This window comes from Rattus norvegicus, chromosome 4 (assembly GCF_036323735.1).
Source record: "Rattus norvegicus strain BN/NHsdMcwi chromosome 4, GRCr8, whole genome shotgun sequence".
Taxonomy (NCBI): domain Eukaryota; kingdom Metazoa; phylum Chordata; class Mammalia; order Rodentia; family Muridae; genus Rattus; species Rattus norvegicus.
In genome coordinates this window covers 109675021-109699108 of record NC_086022.1, presented here as the reverse complement: position 1 = coordinate 109699108, position 24088 = coordinate 109675021, and the positions used below count along the sequence as shown (strand labels likewise).

General features: G+C 36.0%; 1 pseudogene; it reads right to left on the bottom strand.

Moving 5' to 3' along the window:
* Positions 1–22235: 22235 nt before the first annotated feature.
* LOC120102720 (small nucleolar RNA SNORA17) lies at positions 22236–22359 on the bottom strand (annotated as a pseudogene).
* Between the last annotated feature and the right edge of the window lie 1729 nt (positions 22360–24088).

The window sequence follows — 24088 nt, the reverse complement described above, 5'->3', positions numbered from 1 at the left end:
AACACATAGAAAAACTAAGTACATATTTTAAAAATGTGTTCATAATTAATGAAATATGGAAATTACATTACAAGAAAATGAATATTTTAAAAGTCTATTTTTAAAGAAAGAAGGAATAAAAACATTCATGAATAAAGAGTGTGATGATGAAAGCTAAAACAGTATCACAAATGTAACCCAATACAGGCAAAATTTTAATAAAAATCACATGTAAAAATTATCTTTAAATGGTGATGGTACTTCCAGTGCCTCATAGTCTTATTAGTTAAAAATACGTGGAATAAAATTTCAAAAGCATTATTTTTAATTGTGGTTCTCTTGCTCAATGTATGTGTGTGTGTGTGTGTGTGTGTGTATGTGTGTGTGTGTGTGATTGCATATGCAGAAGACAAAAGCAATCATGCCTGCATGTGTGTAAATGTGCCAGTAGAGGAAGTTGGATGCCCCGGAGTTGGAGTTACAGGGCACTGAGTGCCAATATATGAGTTCTGGGTCTTTGGCATGAGCAATAAGAGACATCTTTGCAGACACACCATGTTAAACACATTCTAAGTTAATTTCTGCAGTCTGTATGGTCTCTTTGTGACATTTGATAAGTCCTGAGATAAAAAATATGACATGGTGCTCGAACCAATCTTAATAGCTATATCAGTACCTCATAAAATTCGTATTTAATGATACCCATAACCTGTTGTTATGTGGGTTTGCTTAAATATTTCTTGCCAAATAGTCAGTTTAACAAAATGAATTTTGAAAGAGTACATAAATAAAAAACTGAGCATTTAAAATGTTTTAATAATCTTTTCATCATATAACTATTATTTCAACTTGTTTTGTTTTTTGTGTTATGTTTTAATTTTTTATTAGTAGGGAAGGATGGTGGGTGTGGGCGGGCATAAGTCTAGTTGTCAGAAGACAACTTTGAAAGTTAATTCTCTCATTCCATCGTGTGAGACCCACGGACTGAACATAGGTTATCAAACTAGGTTACCAATACATACCTTTGCCTGTTGGGACACTTCACTGGCTATTGACTTCATATTTAAATCATCCTTCCTACTAGATATAATTTCCAAGCATAACTTATTTATTCTGAAATGGGAACCTTTCCTGAACACTCATGCTTAGTTTATTTCTACTGGCTGAAATGATTGTGTATGACTGTTTTTCATAATGCTTCTGCCTGCTTTCTCGTAAATTCAATTCTTTGTCCTTTTATTGTACTTTACTAAAATACACAAAGAAGAAGAGTCCCTAACTAGTTACTTAATTCACTGGAGCCTTGTGTATGCTTTCCTTCTTCAATGATTTATATTTCTTCCCTAGAACAACTGCTTTCACTGCCTCAGTCCTGGCTGATTTTTCCTCTGGAAGAGACATTCATGTAAATAGCTATTTCCATGAAATGTCTTTTTTCAAGTTTAATCACATTGAGATGCTTTTATCTGGAAACTAACTTCTTTTATACTGAGAAATTGAACTCTCAGTCAGAAATGGAGCTGGTAAAAAACAACCTGAGTTTAATCTGTAAGTTACCATTGTTCTATTCTTCTATTTTTCCTTTCTTAGATGAAGAAGAAAATATTTTGAGGATCAAAATGCATGGGTCAACTTTAAGCATGTTAGTAAAATAACACCCACTGCTGAGAGTGTAATCATTGGTTCCTATGACATAGCATTCTTATGAAAAAGAAAAGAAGGAATTAAATTGAGAGAAAATTAATAGCTCCTGAAAAATGTGGTTTGTTTGTTTGTTTGTTTGTTTGTTTGTTTTCCGGAGCTGAGGACCGAACCCAGGGCCTTGTGCTCACTCTACCACTGAGCTAAATCCCCATTCGGTTTCTTTGATATATAACAGACCACCATTCTAGAACAATTCCTTAGCAATCAACATACAAAAGTTGCACTCTCTACTTTTCTGTCAGAAAGCAACTTCAAAACTACTTTTTTGGGGGGAGCTGTGTCTCACAGTTTGAAGGTATAGCCCTTGAAAATGTAGTTGACATAAAGATGACAACAACTGTCTGATGCAAACAACAGTGTGATACTTTGTGCTCAGATCCAAGTGAACCAGGAAGTAAAGAAAGGAGAAGGTCAACACTGAGATCCATTTATCTCATTCCTCGATTTTGGTTTATCCTGAACCCAGGTCATGGTATCATTCACCTGCCTTTCAGAGTATTTTTCTTCCTCAGTTAATCTTCTGTCCCATAGCCTTCACAGGTAGATCCAGAAATGCATCTTATTTTCAGTTAAGTTATAATTGAAACAAAATAATCACAGATTTCCATAGTATGGCCCAGGGTTTTATCAGAAGGAGGAAGCTTTATTCTGTAGACAAGTAGTGTGAGACCTACAGACAGGCTAGTGTATGGCGCACAAATCAATTGGTAATAGGGGCCAAGTAAGAAAAGAGATATTATTTGCTCATTGAATGGGTAGCAGGTCTTGTGTTCAAGTTCTTATCAATAGTCATAAATACCCACTCATCAACCCTGACATAGGGTGCAAGTCTTGGCAGGCATTGTGCTGTAGAAGGGGTCATTGCGTTTACAGTGCCACTAACTAGAAAGTCTGGACTCTTCTGAGCATGGCAACCATGGAAAATCTAGTTCTAAACCGTGATTAGATGGATTCTACAGTCTATAACAAAATGATCATTTTAAAGTATTCCTTTGGCTAAATGTGCAAGGTTAGTACAACTGTGTCTTAGGGTGGATCAGTTTCCAATTTTCGAGCAATGACATTGATTACAAATCAATTGTACAAGTTTGAACTTCTACCAGCAGTGGAATTATGTTCCCCTTGCTCCAAATCCTTGCCACTGGCATGAGTTGTCAACTGTGTTTTTGATCTTAGCTATTTTGACAGGCTTATGGTAGAATCTCAAAGTTGTTCTGATTTTCATTTCAGTGATGGCTATGGATATTAAATATTTCTTTAAGTGCTTCTTGGATATTTGAGATTTTTCTATTTTCTCTATTGAGAAATCTGTTCGGATCTATATCCCATTTTTAGTAGTAACTAAATAGCATTTAAATGAGTAAAGGCAAAATTTACTCAGGAACAATTCAGGTATGGGGAGAAACATCAGTATGGAACTGGTATCAGCTTTGTGTGCAAGGAGGAGAAGGAGGATACAAACCCAGGGAGAAGGGAAGAATTCAGGAAACCCTATAATAGTAAGGGGGAATCCTGTCTAACTCACCTATCAATATATATTGAATACAACCAACTTATATATTCCCAGGATACAGAAAATTTTTAAAAGGAATACAATTTCCTCAAGTGCCAGCAAACTTGGAAAGACAGAACAACTCTGGCTCCAACTTACAGAGCTTGGAGAAGAAAGGTCGAAGAGAAAAGAAAGGGTAGTTTGAAGAAGAGTCTTTGTTGTCCAGTGTGTATATCCCCATTTTATTTCTCTGGAGTATCACAGGGAAACTTGACCTCCATTGGCCAGATCTTATAATTCTTTTACTTCGAAAAATAAAGTCTGAGAGGTCTTACAAAAGTCTTCAGATAATCATGTTTCTGAAAATTGAAGGAAAGGGTTATCTATTTAAAAATTGAGTGCTGAATTGAACTTTCTCTTTGGCCATGGGATTCAATAGCTGGAAATCATCATGCTGAACTCTGCTGAGAAGATCAGCTCACTGTCATGCCCATTCTTGACTCTTGCTGAAGACACACTCAGAAGGTCAGTGAATTAGGAATTTTATCAGCTGTCAAAGAATATCATCGATTAAAGTTTGGGGATGCTGCTCTCTTAAACTGAATCAGGATGGTTCTTAAGATAAGGTGAGATAAGAAATACAATGTGGGTAGTTTTATAAAGAAATGGTGACCCAACTGATTTAAAATTTGTCAAGGGAAATGACTGTGATGGTTAATTACCGTTGTCAATTTTATGAGATCTAGAATCACTTGAAAGCTGGTGCTCTGAAAATGCCTGTGGGAGTTATCTTTATTAATCTATTGAGGTGGAAATATTTATTCACTGAAGATGATGTCATTACTGGGCATGAGACCCTGGACGGAATAAAAATGATGAGGTCATCTGGGTGAATAATTTTATTATATTCTGCTTCTTGACTATGGAAACAATGTTACCAACTGCTGCAAGCTCCTACCTTTTATCATGAATTCCCCACCACTATTAGATTAAAACCACAAACTTTGAGCAAAAATAGAATTTTTCTCTTGTAATTTGCCTTTGCCAAGTTATTTTACCATAGCTATTGCAAAAATAATAAAGCAACAAGTTATATGAAATCAGGGTTCAGAGAAAGGGTAGTATCCAGAGCAAATAAATACAGGATAAACTTCCTGGAATTAGTTATAGACTTTGTGTGTGTGTGTGTGTATGTGTGTGTGTGTGTGTGTGTGTGTGTGTGCTTGTGAGTATGTGTATGTGTCTGTCTCTGTGTGTGTGTGTGTGTGTGTGTATGTGTGTGTGTGTGTTTGTGTGTGTGTTTGTGAGCGTGTGTGTATGTGTGTGTGCCTTTGATTTCTTTTCCTTTTTCTTTGTCGTATGCTAATTTTTGATTATACTTAGAAGTCATACATTGGTTTGCATGTGAATACTGCTAAGGGAAATGCTGTAGACAGAAAGTGATTTCGAAATTTAAATAATTGGAAGAAAGTTAGCAACCCAGAAGGACTCACTCCTCTGATGAGGTCAAAGCCTCTGTGGAGAACAATGTTGATCGTTAAGGGAACTTTGTGCAGCAGTGGCTCTTGAGTGGACTGAATTGCTCAGTGAGATTTTCTATTGAAAAGAAGTTGTCAGATTCTTCACATTCTTCTTTCCTAATTAAGCATTTGGATTTGAGTTATAATTTCAGACAAAAATGAGGATAATGAAATTCTGGAGAGTAGAATAAAAGGATAATTTTAAAACCTTAATGAAAACAGAAAATAACAGCAATTTAAAGAGCTCATTGACATCCCTTTTACAGTTTCTAATTGGTAGGCAATTAGCATGTGATTGTCCCAGCTATGTGGCTTTGAAGAAAGTTGGTTCTTCTTTTTCATATTTTGCTGCACACATTTGAATTCTCAACATGATCCTGTCTCTTCTTGCAAATCTGTGATTCGTTTTACAATTTTTACAATTTTCTTCTCTGTTAAATGTGTGTGTGTGTGTGTGTGTGTGTGTGTGTGTGTGTGTGTGTGTGTGTACATGGGTGTGTGCAAATGCATGCTTGTGCTTGCCCATGGAGGTGAGATGAGGGCATCAGGTTTTCTGGAAGTTTTACAGACAGTGTGAGTCTCCTGTAATAGATGCTAAGAACTGAACCCAGCTCCTGTAAAAGTGCAGAAAACATTTGAAACTATTGAACCAGTACTCTTTGATTTATTAATACATGTATAAGAGGCCATACATTTTTCACAAACATTACCCCAATATGGAGTATAGGTCATTAAACAATGTTTTGATGAAATTTTTGGAAAAAACAGTTTGTCTTTTTGTTTTTGTTTTCGTTTTTTTTAATCATGATAACAATTGTTCACACTAACTTTAAAGAAAATACAAAATGCTTTGTGACAAAATTTATTTAAATTTCATAACTAAAATGTCTATCATTAAATATTAATTCATGTAAGGATTTCAAAGATGGCTTAATTGTTTACAACACCAGCTTCTCTTGCAAGAAAACCTGGGCTTTGTTTCCAGGACCTATAAAATGGTTCACAAATGACTATAACTCCATCTCTAGTGGATGTAATGTCTGTATCTGGCCTCTACAGGCACCAAGAATTCATGTGGTGGACAAGTACATTCAGTAAACAATGTTATAAATAAAATATCAAAATTTAATGAAAACCTTTCCGTTTATATATATATATATATATATATATATATATATATATATATATGTCTTTAATCATTTTAAACAATGTGTGCTTAGGATATATTGTATGCATGTGTTGATCAAAATATGTGCTAATTTGTTCTGCTCCAACAAATACACTTGTTGTAAATAGAACTGAAATATGGATAAAATTTCCAAGAAAACATACAGAGTGATACCAAGGTACTATTTCCAGCAAAATCTGGATTTATAGTATGATACGTTTTGTAAAATTCTGATACCAATCAGCCAATATCATTGCAACTATCATACAATTTTCATTAGTAATAATACAATAAAATATTGTAACATTTCCTATATAATCTTTATGCCATATAGGAGAGATGGCTTTATTTTTTTCTAATTTATTTGCCGGCTTGAATTATTATATATTTTTACAAACATTGAAAATGTGGTCAAGCTGCTTCATTAGATTTTGAATATACCATTAATTTATAATGTTCCTTCATATTTTCCTTTTGTAATTTTCTCCTTTTACTATCGTCAACACATATTTAAACTGTCTATACTTGTATTTTATACCATAATAAAATACCAAAATCACGTGGATGGATTAATGACAGTAAATGATATGGGGAAAACAGGACACATTTTCATTGTTAGTGGAAGTGCCAAGTGGTGAAGCCACTGCACTAATCGGTGTAGAGTTATTTTTCAAAGGACTAGAAACAGAACTGCCATATGACCCAGCAATGGTGTTCCTGAGCATAGAACTCTATATGCTACAACTGAGGTGATTTTGGTGGGCATAAGTCAGTGAGGTGAGGTAAAGAAAGCATGAGGGCGATGATCAACTGAAAGGAACTATCCCAGGTAATACTGTAAAGACCCTACAACTTTGTAGGTAATTGTGGCATACATCTTTAATTCCAGTACTCTGGAATCAGAGTCAGGCAAATCTCTGAGTGTGAGGCCAGCCTGACCTACAGAGTAAGTTCCCTGACAGCCAGGGCTACACAGAAAAATCTGACTTGTAAAACAAAAACAAACAACCCAAGCAAACAAAGAAGTCTTCATCAAAGTGTCTGCCTACTTAAAATGATCAATAAAGTAATCATGTTGGGTCATGCTTTATAAAGTGATCTGGTTGAAACATGAAGCTACTGGATGTTTTACTCTGCCATTTTGGCTGCTTCAAGTAAAGGAACTGTACAGCAGAATGAACACTCATCAAATGATTTCTTAATCAATAGGTGAAATCTGGCAAGACAACAAAACCAGGGTTCCCTATTCCTCTGACTTCTCAAATACCTACCTCTTGTCAAAGCTATTGTTAGCCAACATGTTTAAATCGAAAATTCTTTAGAAGCAAAGTATTAGTGGTGATGGTTTAGCTGTTTTCCTATCACCCTTACAAAACTCTGGCTTCTCTAAAACTGTCTTTGAGTGCTCAGGAAATGATGGTTCAAAGAGGATTCTAAGACAAGCATTATTGTTATCATGAAAATCCCTTGTCTGGATAAAGGAATCTTCATGACTTAACCTCTAGTGTCACCTCAGAGACATTATGTGTTAGAGGTGTCACTTGAAGTATTCACCCTGGTAGCATTTACAGGATCAGTCAGGAGTCAAATTGTCTAAAATAGATGTCTGAGTCTAGGTAGTTAGAGCAGTGTAGAGAAAAATGGGGTTGCTTTAGCTCACATAACTGAGGAAATCTGCAGTCCGGTTGGGATTTTTCTATTCTCTCCTCTTCGTTTAGTTTCCAGTTCATTTGAGCTTCGCTCTCATTTATGTATTTTTTTTCCTGTTTCTAGATAGCATACCTTCACTGGAGAGAAACACAGACTTATATTACCTAATATTTACAAACAAAGGGAAAGGAAAAAAATTGCCAGGTATTAGCAGATAATGCATTCAGTTTTTGATCCATCAGGAAGAAGAAAAGAACAAGACTGTGACCAATGATAGGCACTGAGGTGTATTGCCATTTATTATAGCCAAAATACTGAAGATACAGATATTTGCAACCAACAGGAACACCTAGAAAATGCATTTTTTCATGGAAATATGTGTCCTATTTGCAGGACACCCAAGAAAGGAGGTGTATGACATGTGCATTCAAGGAGCAGAGATGTCCAACTGATCAGCTTTTCACACTTCCTTTGGCAATGACATATTTTGGTTCTTTAAACATGGCAGCCTCTTTCTCCCTTTGGATATTAGCAAAATAAACATATATTGAAGATTTCAGATATCTTTGTAGTTTTTTCCAAAGACAAATTATAAAAGAGGTAGCTTATGGGAACGTCTTACATGCTGGAATGTTTCCTTGAGATTCTGCAATTTACATTTCTGTTAAACTAAAATTATCAGAGACAGCAGATTATACTTTTCCTGACCAGAAAAGACCTGTGAGATTCCTCATCTCTCAAGCTACTCAAATAATTCTGAGTGGGAAGGATAAATTCACTTATTAAGAAGATTTATATATTTGTACTATAGGAGATATATCAGGTATCCACAAGAAGATAATCCAACATTTCTTTTGTTTTACTTGATCTGTGTTTTAATTTCAGGAAGGTATGCTTCTGAACAGCATTATCTAAATGAAAAAGGAATTTCAAAGAAAAAATGTCCAAATGTTGGGCAATAGAGCTAATAGAGCAAATATGATGAAAAGAAATTGTCAAAATTGACTTGGAAAAAAGGGGGGGTTGTTTATTCAAGCTAACAAGTTTTAGTCTACTCAGGGAATCAAACACAGAAACTCAAGGTAATGCAGGTGCTGAATCAAATGGAAAAGAAGGATGTTGCTTTCTAGCTTGCTCCTCACAGCTTACTCAACCTACTTTCTTATACATTTCAGAACCACTTTCCCTAACATAGTTGGAAGGTCCTCTCACACAAATCATTAATCAAGAAAATGCCCTACATACTTACCTATGGGCCAGTATGTTTATAGACAATCCATCAGTTAAGGTTACTTCACAGATAATTTTTATCCAGATGACAGAATTAAGCAATGTGGGACCTGCTATATTCCTCCAGTGCAGGAGTCCTTTCCTGATTCACAAAACGGGCTCAGAGGACAGGTTCTCATATGTCTGTGTCCCAGAAGTCCCTGCCTATCACAGAGCAATGAAGACTTTTAAATAAGGGAGGGTGTTCCTCCACTGATAGCCAACAAAAGCTCCTTAGTGACAGCTTCAGGAAACTCTTTTCTCTTTATTATTAAAATTTTATCTCTGATTATCTTGAGAAGATTTTGTTCATGTAAGATCAGTTGATGTGAGTTTAGATATATTGTCGAGATGACAGTTTCACCCCTCCCCTCTGAAGCATTCAGCTCTTAGATTCTCTCTGCTCCATTCTCTTTGATGTCTCCTGAGCCATAGCAGGGATATAAGGCTGACAGATATGTGTCACGTAGGGGTAAGCACTGATAGTCACAGAGTCTCATCTATTTGGACATTTGTGAATATGTACATGTACACTAACCCCTATAATACTAAAATATCACTGAACAACTTTGAGAGTGGCAAAAATCCATTGATATATATATATATATCAATGTATATATATGTGTGTGTATATATGTATGTGTTTCTCTGTCTCTATATGTGTACATGCTTTCATGTGTTTATATGTACATATATGTATCATACATTTCACACACACAGAGACACGTATCCGACATATCTGACATTGATTTATGGTGAAGTTCATAAACTTTAAAGAGGTTCCTAAAATCTACTGGAATGAACAATTAAAAAGTGGGAAAACTTGTTCTTTGAGTTTAATATCTTTGACATAATTACTTCTCCTTGTCATTATAACATAAGACAATAATAAGTACAATGAAGTAATGATGCTGCCACTCAAAACTTGCAGGAAAGAGAATAGAAAGCAAATGGGATTCTTTTTAAAGATACGTTCTTAATTAATAAGTAAGGGACACGATTACAATATTTTTCCTGGGGTTGGGGATTTAGCTCAGTGGTAGAGCGTTTGCCTAGCAAGCACAAGGCCCTGGGTTCGGTCCCCAGCTCCGGAAAAAAAAAAAGAAAAAAAGAAGAAAAAGAAAAAAAACAGTAAATTACAATATTTTTCCTTTAGATTCTGTTCTATGAACTCCAGAATATTATGAATTATTTTGAAACACTATTGCTTATATAATAACAAAGAATACTGCCAAGGTTTTAAAATGTTCTTTTATAATTTCATTAAAATTTCTTTTAAAAGCAATTTAGTCCTAAAGTAAAATAGCAATCATAAAGATAGCCACAAGCACAATTGCATCTGGGCTGTACCAACAGTGTGAAATACCTCATTACTACTTGTGTTTTCTTTTCACTTCATAGGGAAAGTTGACTGCTATTTCTGCAAAGATTGAAATATAATATATATACACAAATCAATGTCTATGATGAAGGGTGGAATAGAACAAAAACCAAAAATTGAGTAATTTTAGGTATATGAATAATATTCCTGTGGCTTATGGATGAATGGTGGGTAGCAAAAGCACTTATATCCCTCTGCTCAGTAATCTGTTTTAAGAACGTATAACTAGATTTATAGTTTTAATAACTCTACTGTAAGAAATGTGTCTGACCTTGGAAATCAAGGGGAACAAAATGTTAACATTCTTTAATTTTACATGTGATATTTCAACTGACAATTCTCTGATTATAGAATAATGATAGTGATATTTCTAGTTATTTTTTTAGGAACTAAATGAAAATAAAGTGAGTATTGTCTATAACACAGAGCTTCAAAAACAGGAAAAACATGGTAATTCCATCACTATAGTTACCATCCTTTTCTTCCCTTCCTTCCTCCTCTTCCTCTTCCTCCCCTCCTCCTGCTCCTCCTCCTCCTCCTCCCATCATTAAAATAATGGTGGCCTCTTTCATTCTGAGGGTTCCCAATCTGAAACCATAAATTTATAGAGTGCTATCTCTCACTGTAGACAGAAGACCTTGTAAGGAGGAAGAAAGTTGACATTTAGAGTAACCCGAAAAAATGGAGTGTATAGCGCTCAGTTTCAATGATCTGTTCAAACATAATTTCTTTTTCTCTTCATCTTTATGAACTTGAGTATTTCTTATTTACATTTCAATTGTTATTTCCCTTCCCGGTTTCAGGGCCAACATCTCCCTAACCCTTCCACCTTCTCTTCTCTACAGGTGTTCCCCTCCCTAGTCTCACCCCATTACAGCCCTTCTGCCAACAATCACATTCACTGGGGGTTTAGTCTTGGCAGGACCAAGGGCTTCCCCTTCCACTGGTGCTCTTACTAGGCTATTCATTGCTACACATGCAGTTGGAGTCCCGGGTCAGTCCATGTATAGTGTTTGAGTAGTGGCTTAGTCCCTGGAAGCTCTGGTTGGTTGGCATTGTTGTTCATATGGGGTCTCAAGCCCCTTCAAGCTCTTTCAGTCCTTTCTAAGATTCCTTCAACAGGTGTCCCATTTCCGGTTCAGTGGTTTAATGATGGCATTCACCTATGTATTTGCTGTATTCTGGCTGTGTCTCTCAGGAGAGATCTACATCTGGTTCCTGTCTGCCTGCACTTCTTTGCTTCATCCATTTTATCTAGTTTGGTGACTGTATATGTATGGGCCACATATGGGGCAGGCTCTGAATGAGTGTTACTTCTGCCTCTGTTCTAAACTTTGCCTTCCTATTCCCTCCCAAGGGTATTCTTGTTCCCCTTTTAAAGAAGGAGTGAAGCATTCACATTTTGGTCATCCTTCTTGAGTTTCATGTGTTCTATGCATCTAGGGTAATTCAAGCATTTGAGCTAATGGCCACTTATCAATGAGTGCATACCATGTGTGTTTTTCTGTGATTTGGTTACCTCACTCAGGATGATATTTTCCAGTTCCATCCATTTGCCTATAAATTTCATAAAGTCGTTGTTTTTGATAGCTGAGTAATATTCCATTGTGTAGATGTACCACATTTTCTGTATCCATTCCTCTGTTGAAGGGCATCTGGGTTCTTTGCAGTTTCTGGCTATTATAAATAAGGCTGCGATGAACATAGTGGAGCATGTTTTTTTTTTATATGTTAGGGCATCTTTTGGGTATATGCCCAAGAGAGGTATAGCTGGGACTTCAGGTAGTTCAATGTCCAATTTTCTGAGAAACCTCCAGACTGATTTCCAGAATGGTTGTAAAATTCTGCAATCCCACCAACAATGGAGGAGTGTTCCTCTTTCTCCACATCCTTGCCAGCATTTGCTGTCACCTGAGTTTTTGATCTTAGCCCTTCTCACTGGTGTGAGGTGAAATCTCAGGGTTGTTTTGATTTGCATTTCCCTTATGACTAAAGATGTTGAACATTTCTTTAGGTGTTTCTCAGCCATTCGGCATTCCTCAGCTGTGAATTCTTTGTTTAGCTCTGAACCCCATTTTTTAATAAGGTTGTTTGTCTCCCTGCAGTCTAACTTCTTGAGTTCTTTGTATATTTTGAATATAAGCCCTCTATCAGTTGTAGGATTGGTCAGGATCTTTTCCCAATCTGTTGGTTGTCGTTTTGTCCTAACAACAGTGTCCTTTGCCTTACAGAAGCTTTGTGTGCAAATTCCCTTTCACTTTTTAAGTGTCTCTATTTAGTGTATGATACAAGTGTAACTCACACCTTTTGTCCCTGAAATAACTATGATATTCTGTCATTTTCTTTATGTTAATTTATTTTATAGTGACTATGATACAATGTTCAGAATTCAGAGTTTTACCATAAAGTACAGGCATAAACACATAGTACAGGAAATGGAAAATAATCAAGTTCAATTGCCAGTTAATTCTTCAGCAGTTAGAGACTTTCATAGTATTAGTTTCCTATGTAATGTAGCTGATATATCACATCATCCATGTACCTATTAAACAAGTGTCTTGTTTGCAAATGTCATTTGTTTTCAGGATTAAGGAAGTACTTCTCAGTCTATTCTATTCTTTATCCTGTTTCTGTACATATAGACGAGGTAATCCCTTCTGCCTTACAGAACTTGATAAAATGCATGTCACCAAGTAAATCTAATAATTAAAAATCCTTTTATTATGTTTTGCATAATGTGTATGATTGTGTCTGCACACATGCCTAGGGACAGGTATCCAAAGACCTGAGTAAACAGTGATCATAGAATAATTTATGTTGTCAGTTTTCTCTTTCTACCTTATAGTTCTCCGATACTAAGTTAAGGTTCTCATTCTTAGCAAATATTCTTGCCTACTGATCATCTCAGTGGCTCTAATGCATGTTTTGTTCAAAAGAAAAACAAAAAAACCTTATACTAATTATATGCATATATATACATATATACATTTAGATCTATCTATATCCGTATATATACTTATAGTTTCTCTATAGCTAGATCTATAAATATTATATATATATATATATATATATCTGTATTGCACCTTCATTAGCATAGACTAGCTTAACTGGCTGATCGTATTTGAGTTGAAAATTTCCACTCCCTAATATCTCATTGTGATTTTGAAATTTATTGTTAAATAACATTTAATGTGAATTTAAAAATTGGAAAATTGTGATATCAGAATAATCTAAATAATAAATCTATTCCCAAACACAAAAGACTTTAGAAAAAATCCCTGACACTCTATGTAGTAGAACATGAAGTGATTACCTTATAGGTCTATGTCAGAAGTTCATGTATTTTTCTCATAATAATTTCATGTTAATTATTACAGCTACATAGTTACAGGTTTTTATAACATGGTAATTTTTAAAAATGCAGGTAAAATTTAAAGACCTCATGAAACTAGAAAGCTTCTGTAAGACAAAGGACATAGTCAGTATGACAAATCAGCAACTACTACAGATTGAGAAGACAATCCTCACTAATCCCACATCTAAAAGAGGGCTAATATCCAAAATAAATAAAGAACTCAAGAAGCTAACCACCAAAAAAACCAAACAACACAATCAAAAACTGGAGTACAGAAGTAAATAGAAAATCCACAAAGAGGAACCCTGAATGCTGAGAAACACCCAAAGAAATGTTCAAAGTCCTTAGTGATCAGAGAAATGCAAATGAAAAGGACTCTGAGATTCCACAGTATACCAATCAGAATGGCTAAGATCAAAACTTCAGTTGATAGCACAAGCTGAGGAAGATATGGAGAAATAGAAACACTCCATTGGTGGTGGGATTTCAAACTGGTACAATCACACTTGAAATCAATGTGGAGGTTCCTCAGAAAATTGGAAATAGATCTAACTAAAGACCCAGCAATATCACTCTTTGGAATATACTCAAAAGATGCCCCATATTTCTACAGGGGCATCTGTTCCATTACGTTCATAGTGGCCTTGTTGGTGATAGAAAGAAGCTGGAATCAACCCACATGTCACCTGACAGAAGAATTGATGCAGACAATGTGGTTCATTTACACAATGGAATACTACTCAGCTAATAAAAATGAGGACTTCTGGGTTTTGCAGGCAAATTAATGACACCAGATAATATCATCCTGAGTGAAGTAACTCAAACCCAAAAGGAGATACACGGTACGTACTCACTAATAAGTGAATATTAGCCCAAAAGGTACAGAATACCCAAGATAGAGTCCACAGAACTCTAAAAGTTCAACAAGCTGAAGGGTCCAAATAAAGATGCCTCAATCTCACTTGGCAGGGGGAAGAAAGTAATCATAAGAGGGGGAGAGAGGGAGTGACCTGGGTCGAAAGGAGGAGGGGAGTAAAGAGGGAAACATGGTCTGGTATTGGGTGGGGGCAAGGATTGAAACCCTGAGGGCCAGCAGAGAGAATGGAAACAGGCAGCCTTTGGAGGCAGGAGGTGGGGGATCCTCTAGAAAGTATCAGAGTCTTGGGAGATGAGAGACTCTCAGGACTCAAAGGTACATACCTTATATTAAATGCCCTTCAGTGGGGAAAGGGATCTTGTAGAACTCAACTCCAGTAGTAAGACAGGGCATCAAGCAAGGGACGGGGTTGCCATCTCACAGTCAAAACTCTCACCCATAATTGTTTCTATATGAAAGAACTGCAGGGATGAAAATGGAGGGGAGCCTGAGGAAAAGGAGGTTCAGTGACAGTCTGAAAGTGGGATGCAGTTCAAGTAGAGGCCTTTAGGCCTCACTCTATTACTGAGCCTATGGAGCCCTCACAAAAAGGGACCTAACATGATTGCCTTCCAAAAGATCCAATAAGCAACTGAAAGAATCAGATGCAGATATTTGAATCCAACCAATGATCAGAAGCTGTTGACCCTTGTGATTGAATTAGGGGAAAGCTGGAGTAAGCTAAGAAGAAGGGCGACCCTGTAGATGGACCAGCAATCTCAATTAACGTAGACCCATGAGATCTCTCTTACAGTGGACCACCAACAAGGAGGCTACATACACCAGCTGAGATGAGGTCCCCAACACATATACAGCAGAGTTCATCTAGGTCTTGGTTCAGTCACAGAAGATGCACTTAGAGATTTGATGGGGCTGGTGGTGGCAGGGGTGGGGACATCCTCATGGAGACATGTGGGTGGGGAAGAGTTATGGGATGGGGAATAGTCAGAGAGTGGACAGGAGGGGAATAAAATCTGAAGTGAAAAAAACATTAAAAATATTAAAAACAAAAGTAATCACAAAGAAGGGAGAAAGAGATAAAAGTTGATATAAATGTCTCAAGAGTACAATACATACTAAATGAATAAACTTATATCTTTGATCCCAATACTTGGGAGTGAAAACTAAAACTAAAACAAAACAAAACAAAAAACAGTGAAGTTGGACTAAAAATTCTGTAATATTATAGAGAAACAAGTTCATGATGTGAACCAATTTATGTTAAAGTTACCTATATTTCCCTTTAATTTAAATGTTAGTGACAAGTGGAAATGACACAATATGAAAATTTTTAAACTTAAAAATTTTAGGCTACTTTCACATATTGTGTTCTTAATTTTATTATTTCCAATTTTTACATGTGTATGTGAATTGTAGCTGCCATAGTTTGAATTCTATTGTTGGAATAATCACAATAACCAAAAGCAGTTTTTGGAGAAGAAATAATTTGTGTAACTCTACAGTTTATAGTTAGTCCATCATAAATGTATATGCAGAAAGCAGCAACCTGGAGATAGGAACAATTCTGGGCTTTGGACTTTGCCTCCTGAGGCTGGAGTTATCAGTGTAGCACAAGTCTCACTGGAGATTTTCAATGTTTATGAGGATCCAAACACCAGTCTTAATGCTACTATAGCTAGTAATCATTAAATCATCATCTCAGCCAACAAGATTTATTCTTATGAGAAAGAAAGAGATGCTGTATTTAAAAATAAAAGGATGAGGGAACTGGTGAAATTTAGATAGGATTACTGTAAACATTCCACAGTAGACTGTACATAGGTATGATTAAAGGAAATCTCTCACTTATGGGACCACACCATCCTAGGCTTCTAGAATGGAAAATCAATTTTATTGAATGGAATACTTCACAATTCATACAAAGTTTAACTATTTCATATCATCATGTATGCACATGATGCATGTGAATCCACACATATGTGCATGATATAAATGAAAGACTCATCTCTGTCTCAGTTTTTCCCTCTTGATTCACTTCTTCATTTCTTTTGACATCCTGAGGTTTGCGTCCAGATCTCCACACATACAAGCAAAAGCAATGTGCCACTGAGTCAGAGAAACTTTTAATAATTTAAGGCAGAATCTCTCCTAGTTCTCAAATTTGATCTTGAACTCAAGCTTGCTCATGATGCCTTTAACGTATTATCATTCACCTCAGAATTCCAACAGCTAGAAGGAAAAGTCAATTTCATGTGAGGGCTAACATTATGTTGATGAGTAACTTTATGTTTAAAAGTTCAAATTCACTGTGCTTAAGGGAACTGAAAAACAAAACATGTCCTCCAAATGTTAAGGGCAGGTAAGAGTTAAACTTTTTACTGCTGTTTCTGTAAACAAGCTTGTTTTTCACAAGAGGACCTTCTGCTTTCAAGGCAACAAATTATAACTTTGTATTCTTAGCATTTATCACCCTAAGGTGACTGGGCAGGCATTCTAGAATCCCATTTACAGTCAAGGGTGTAGACCTGGTGCCAGATCTAAATAAAAGAACATTCTTTGTTAAAATTTATTTATGGTCCAGACCTCTAACTTTTGTGGGCTACTCAGTGATTTGGGCACATCAGCTAGATCACCTTTTCTTTTTCTAGCTGGTCTTGGAACCCTGGAGGATCCCAGCATATTAGAAACTGAGAAAATTGCTAAGTCCAACATTTGGAGGGAGCCAGAGGTCTTTAACAGCTAGACATCACCAAAGAGCCTTGTGCCACTGAGGGTCCAGTACTTAGATAGTTGGGAAAGAGGCATCAGAAAACCCTTAGAGGAGTAGGTCAGGATCCTGTTAATCTGGTGGACTCCTAGAAAAGCTGGATGCAGCACCAATTTCTGAGGAGGGGGACCACTGGGACTCTCATGGGAAAAGTCAAGATGCAAATTGGCTGTTTGATATAGAAATGAAGGTGCTATCAAATGCATGTTTTTCCCTTGTCCTCCTTGACTGTCTCTTTTTAAATTACTGTTTGGTTTGTGTTTTCTGGTAGGTCCCATGAGTTTGCTGCAAATAAAGAGTGAGAAGCCAGACAAAGCAAAGAGGTAAAGAGCAAAGGAATAGGCCCGGTGGGCATGCACACCCTCATTGCCTGCTACTGCATTTGTGTTTCCTCTTGTCTACAGACAGGGGTAAATTAGTTGTTATTGCTGCCTCTTTGTTCTCAGTTTGATCATTCAATTCTGGTGTCTTTTAGTTAAGGATAAAATTATAAGTCTGTTTAATGCTGTTCTACTTAAATAAAAAGCTGGCTCTGGGGGTGGGTTGTGGCTTGCTCCTCCTCTAAATCCAAGCATACTTCTCAAAAAGTTTCCTCCACAGTCACTGCCCTGTGTCTAGGTGGGACACATGACTTTGTGACAAAGAAAGGAGAGCAAACCAAGACAAAAGGATAGACTAATCCCGGTCAGGATAATTGCTACTCATCACATACTCTGGTTTAACTCTAAAACTTTTGCTAAAGTATGAATCTCTGTTACTTTTAACTCAAAATCATTTGTGTCCCAAGACTTTACTATGATTCAAAGGCATGGAACTGTTGCTTTTCCTGTAATACATGTTTCTGAACAGATTACAAATAGTAATAATGACAATATATCTAAAAATGTTTATAAAGAAAGATAAAATTTTAATCCATTCTTCATGATTGCTCTCTGTGTCTTTAGCTGTTAGCCATCACCATACCCTTAGCTCTCCTCTTACTGAATATGGTTGGCCACTGCATTTCTAATGACTTATCAAGATATATAAATTTCTCATTTAGTGGGGTACTAAGTCTCAATATGAACAAACATCCACTACTGAGTCAAGGATTTAACTAAGGGCATAACTCAAGTTATGTGTCTCTGTGACTGTGTTTATTCGTGTGTGTGTGTGTGTGTGTGTGTGTGTGTGTGTGTGTGTGTGTGTGTGTTTGGTTGGAGTGTGATACCTAACTTTATGTTTAAAAGTTTAAAATCTCTGTTCTTAAGAAAACGATAAAGCATAATTAAACCTCAAAAAATGTTAAGAGTTATTATGGTTAATATTTTGCTGCTGGTTCTGCTCCTGTACAGAAGCTTGTTTTACACAAAAGGACCTTCTTGAGTATGCTTTGCAACTTTGTATTCTTTGCTTTGAAAAATTCCTGACTAATGTGACTTAGTGAATTCTAAATCCAAGGTGTAGGACTGATACCAGTATCAGAATAAGTTTTTCCCCCCCCTCAGGGTAATGAATCTCTGAAAAGAACTCAGACCTGTAACGTGCCATAGAGCTTGACATTATAATACTGTAGTTGACACATATCCTTAGATATGTGAGTGAAATGTGGCCATGTGAGGCACATCTAATTAAATTAGCGTAACAGAATTTCAGTCAGTGTAAGCACCTGTCTCTTTCTGTGCTAGAGGTCCTCAAACTGCTCTCAAATTGTTATTTATACAATAGAAAAATAAACTGTACATTAATAATCCCAGTGTATTTTAGACAACTAGAATTCTTATTCACTGTTATTGTGGTCATTTCTTTTACTTTGTTTTTGAATTTAACTGAAAAAAGAATATCCATTGTACTTTGATTATATTTCTTCCTCCAATTTTGCCCAGCTCAGTCTACCTCCCCACCTATCCTATTCCACATCCTTTTTTTTTCTCTACAAAACAAACAACAACCAAACAGATATACACATAAGCTCAAAATCAGAAAACATGAAATGTAAGCAAAAGATATGAATAAGACAAAAATTCCCAATCAAACAATACAAGTCAAAATATCTATACAGTACCATTGAGTCAATTTAATATTGGCCATTAATTCTTGGGCATGGGCCTTCTATTAAATATGGTTGATGTACTCAGGGATGCTCCATTGGAAGAAAGTAATTTTCTTTACTAACAAATGTCAATTGGTCATAGTTTTCTTATAGCCCTAGATCCCGCTGACTCTTACAGTCTGTCTCCCTCCTAATTGGCAAAGCTCCCTAAGCCATAATAGAAGGAGTTTGATAAAGACATTGTGTATTCAATTGTATTCATTACCTATCACTAAGCCATTTTTTTTCTATCCTGTTCTTTACCCATCCTCTCCTTCTAGGTTCAAAATCTACTCTTTTTTCAAATTAGCTTTTCAAATCATCTGCAAGTGAGTGTGAAACACCAATTGCTGAATTTTCTGTGTTTCGCTTATTTCATTTAACACAGTTCCCCAATTCCATTCTTGTGGCCACAAATTAAGGTGTTTATTATTTTTATGGCTGAATAAGATACTTTTGAGTGTGTTTATCACCTCAGTTTACTCAGGCCTCCCCTATGTACGTTATGCCCAACTTGACCTCTTGATTATAGGGGGAAAGTGCTACAGAAAGCATGGGAATTCTTGTGTCGCCCTGATACACAGATATTTGACATGTTAAAGTGGTGACATATATTGACCATACTGTAGTCCAAATTTTAGAGCTTCCAGAAATCTTCATATTGTTTTTATTTTATTGTGTTATTTGTATAATGACCTTCAGTTTATTCTGCATACACAGTTCACTTAATGGGAATAAGACTGTATCTCATTGTGATTTTGATTTCCACATTGAATATGTTTTCAAAACACTTATTCAGTATTTGCATATCATATATGGTATACATATATGTGTATTTTTATATGTATATAATAGATATTTGTTCAAATGGAATAAAAATAGATTTTTATTCATCTTCTATTGAGTTCTCTGAGATCCACACTGTTTTATACAACAATTCCCTAAAATGAGAAATACTTGGAATATATTTTCTACCATTGTGCAGATTATCTCTTCATTCTCTTTGACTTATAAATCATTTCTGTAAAGAAGTACTTTGAATTGGTATAATTCCAATATAATGTTTCTACTCTTGTTTATATAGCCTGTTCCTTTAGTATATTATTTGGAATGAATAAAAAAATGCTTACACAGTGATTTAAAATAATACCTTCAGGCTTCTAGTCATCTCAGTTTCATGTTTTAAATCTAAAACTTTGATCCATTTTGTGTTGAGTCTTGTCACACATTTCCTTCTTCTTCACATTGATATTTGATTTACCCGAACTATTTATTGAAGAAACTGCCCTTTCCACAATGTAAGTATTTGATGTTGGCTTCCAATATCACTGAGATGTTCTTTATTCTGCTGCATTGATCTCTGTGTATCTTTTAAGAAACTTTGCTTGGTGTTGCTTAAAAATGTATTTTGATTCCTGTTATAATATACTTGTTTGTTTTTGTGTATTCAAGATTTTTCTAGATATGCTTTTACTTTTTATTTTTGGTATAGGTTTTAAGTTTGAACTTTTCTCTATTTATTGAAAAATGCAATTGAACCAAGAAGATTATTTATGAAATATAAACATTTTTAACTGCATAGAGTCTTCCAACGTATGAATATGAAATACTTTTGTATATGTCTTGTGTATTCCTCAAACTTCTTTATAAATATTTTACAAGTATTCATTGTAGAAATTTCTCATACTGTTGTTTAAACTAATTTTACATATTTTGCTCTCAAATATAAAGTATTTGGATCATTTTTTCCAAGTAAGTTTGGCATTTATAACTAAAACTGTAAATAATATTTATATGTTGACTTAATAAAAACAATAATTGGTTCTTTCTTTTTTTATTTTTTTGTATGCTATATTTCTGTATTTACATTTCAAATGTTATTCCCTTTCCGGGTTTCCTGTTCAAAAGCCCCATCCCCTTCCCCTCCCCATCCATCCTCTTTTATACCCCTCCATATTCCCCTGCACTGGGGGGTTCAACCTTGGCAGGACCAAGGGCTTCCCCTTCCACTGGTACCCCAACAAGGCTATATTCTGCTACATATGAAGTTGGAGCCCTGACATGCACCCCAATCCCAGTCATTCCCCCTCCTCTCCTATGCATCCTCCACTCTTGTAACTTTCCTCCACAATAAAGGGAAAAGAAATCTCACTGTGGAAACTGTACCATGTCCTAGTATACCATTATCCACTCTTATTTGCTTGCAAATGTTCATTGCAATCAGTCATTTTTGGTAAAGGCATCTGGCTTCTGCTATGTCAACAATATTGGAACCTCTCTGGAACTCCTCTGAGATCCACTTGTTGCCCTTTATCATGGAGACTTTCCAGCTTTGAATCTGCCGGACCTGCTTCTTCATACACTCTAAGAGTTCATATATGGGATATATGTTGGGGTAGGCCAACTCAAGGTCCTGGATCTGGACCTGAGAGGTATCTGAGCTGGTCTGCCCATCAGCTTTCCTGCACTATGGTCCTAAGTGAAATCATTCTTAGGGTACTCATATCAGGTAGTTCCTCACTTCCCTCAAGTCTGTGGTTTTGGCTCTCTTCATTGTGTGTGCATCTTTCTGTTTCTCCTTTTCTTCCATTTCTCCACCACTTATTTGCTTCTCTTAGTAGCAGCTGGAGTTCCTGAGTGTCTTGGGTCATCTTAGCAATGGTCTCATGAATGGTATGCCTGGTTCATACATTATGCGACCGGGAGGAAATCGTCTCTGGCATGATCTGCACACTCAGACCTGTGAGGCATCAGACCTGTGGTTATCTCACACTAGCTTCCTGTCCTGGCTCCAAAGACCTTGACTGGTGGTTTTTGTGTGCCCTGACCTTGTCCAAGCCACTCTAATTGGGCCCAGGATGGTCATCAGTTTCAGGTTCACTCCAACTAAGAGCAAGGAGCACAAGTCAAGGTTCGTAGTGTTTCTGACTTTCACCGTTTAAGTCAACTGGGGCTTGCCAGGAGATGGACTGATGCTTGTCTCAGGCTTGCTTTATTCAGGGAGTGTTAGGTTACTAATCATTCAGATATTTACAGGTCAGAAAACAAATAGTGGACCTAAATCTGTGCCACCTACCGATGCACATGTGATACAGTTGTCACAACTGGAGTGACTCTATGGACATATGTACACTAATATTTTAACATGCAAATTTAATGAATTTATTAGTTCTAATAGTTTCGTGTGGAATATGAAAGCTCTACCTATGTATAAAATCATTCTAACTGCAAATAAGAACCCCCCCCCCTTTTCTTTTATTTCCATGTTTTTTATTGGTTGACTTCTTTGGCTTTCTTATACGCTCATGTAGGATGTCCCATGCTTTACTAAACAACCATTTCACATCCCAAACCTACCCCCCCCATTTCTCTATGGTGAGTATTTTCATTTACATGTTACATGTGTTTGTTTTTGCTGATTTCGTGCATGTGTGGACAGAGGAGCATATTAGTTGTCTCCATCTATTGCTATGTGGCCTTTCTACCTTACTCTCATTAAACCTCGTGCTACCTTTTATTTTTCTGTTAGGGTTAAATCAGCAAGACTTGGTGGTCCTCCCATCACTTCTACAGAAGTCCCCAACCATGGGATTTCAGGCATCTTCCACCATACCTGTGTTTCTATATAGGAGCTGAAAATCTAGCTAACATCGCACTGAATTATCTATCCTTTTAGATCCCAATAGAGGACTGATGCGAAACTCTTCTACCCTTATTGCTTTAAGTATAATATTTACTCGGGTTGTTCACATACAATCTCAATTTTTGTAATGTGCATTTCCTTTTCCTCAGGCTTTGAAGGTTGTGATTGTTAAGGTTGAATGATGAGCATCTCTGCCTCTGGTGCTATAAAAGGTCAGTTAAACCTTTAAGAAAATTGGGTGTATTTGAAGGAAATAGGTTAAAGTACACTTGAAAATGAAATTGGAATCTTCAAGCTCTCCTTTTTATTTCTTCTGCCATAAGTCCTGTCCCTTTTCTGTATGATGCTAAATATTCTAAGGCCAAAACACCCTAGATTTCAATTTGGAAAATGTCAGGCAAATAAATATATTGCTTTAAATATTGATTGCCATTCATATATATACATATATATATACAATATATGAGTATATAATATATGCAATATATTATATCATATATATAATATTATAACATAGTAGCATAAGCACAACACAGAAGTGTGTCATGATTTCAAATGCTTACTGCATTTCTTGAGAAAAACATATGTTTTGCCCATACTTTTCTATTCAAATGATGTATTTATAAATTGTGTACATTGAAACATCTTTCATTCTTTGAAATAACTTATGTGTGTACATGGAATATGATTCCTATATGGTCATGGTGTATTTACTGTGCTGGAATTGCACATGACTCTTAAATATTAGTGTGATTTAAATGCTTAGGTTTATTTAAATATTGGCCTCAGCATGGTGCTGGTCTTGATATATAAAGTTGGAAAATTCTTCTCCTTTTATCACTATAGAATTGTTTAAGAAAGATTAATTATCATTCTTTTTCCAAACTTTCACCTTTTATTCATTTTGACAATTTTATAAATAACAAATTGATCATGTCCACATCAATTCCCCATCACAATCCCACTGGACAGCCACCAAAATACTACCTGTCCTCAATCATGTCTTTTCCACTTTTCCTACCTTGAAAGCCTTTATTTTATAACATTAATGTTTTAATTGAAATAGACTTATGATATTTCTTTCTTCTCTTTCTCTCTCCTGTCCCTTTCTCCTGCCCTTCTTAAGCCCCTGCCAATTTTTTTCACTCTCAGATTGATAGCCTTTTAAAAATGATTGTCACACACACACACACAAACACACACACACTCATT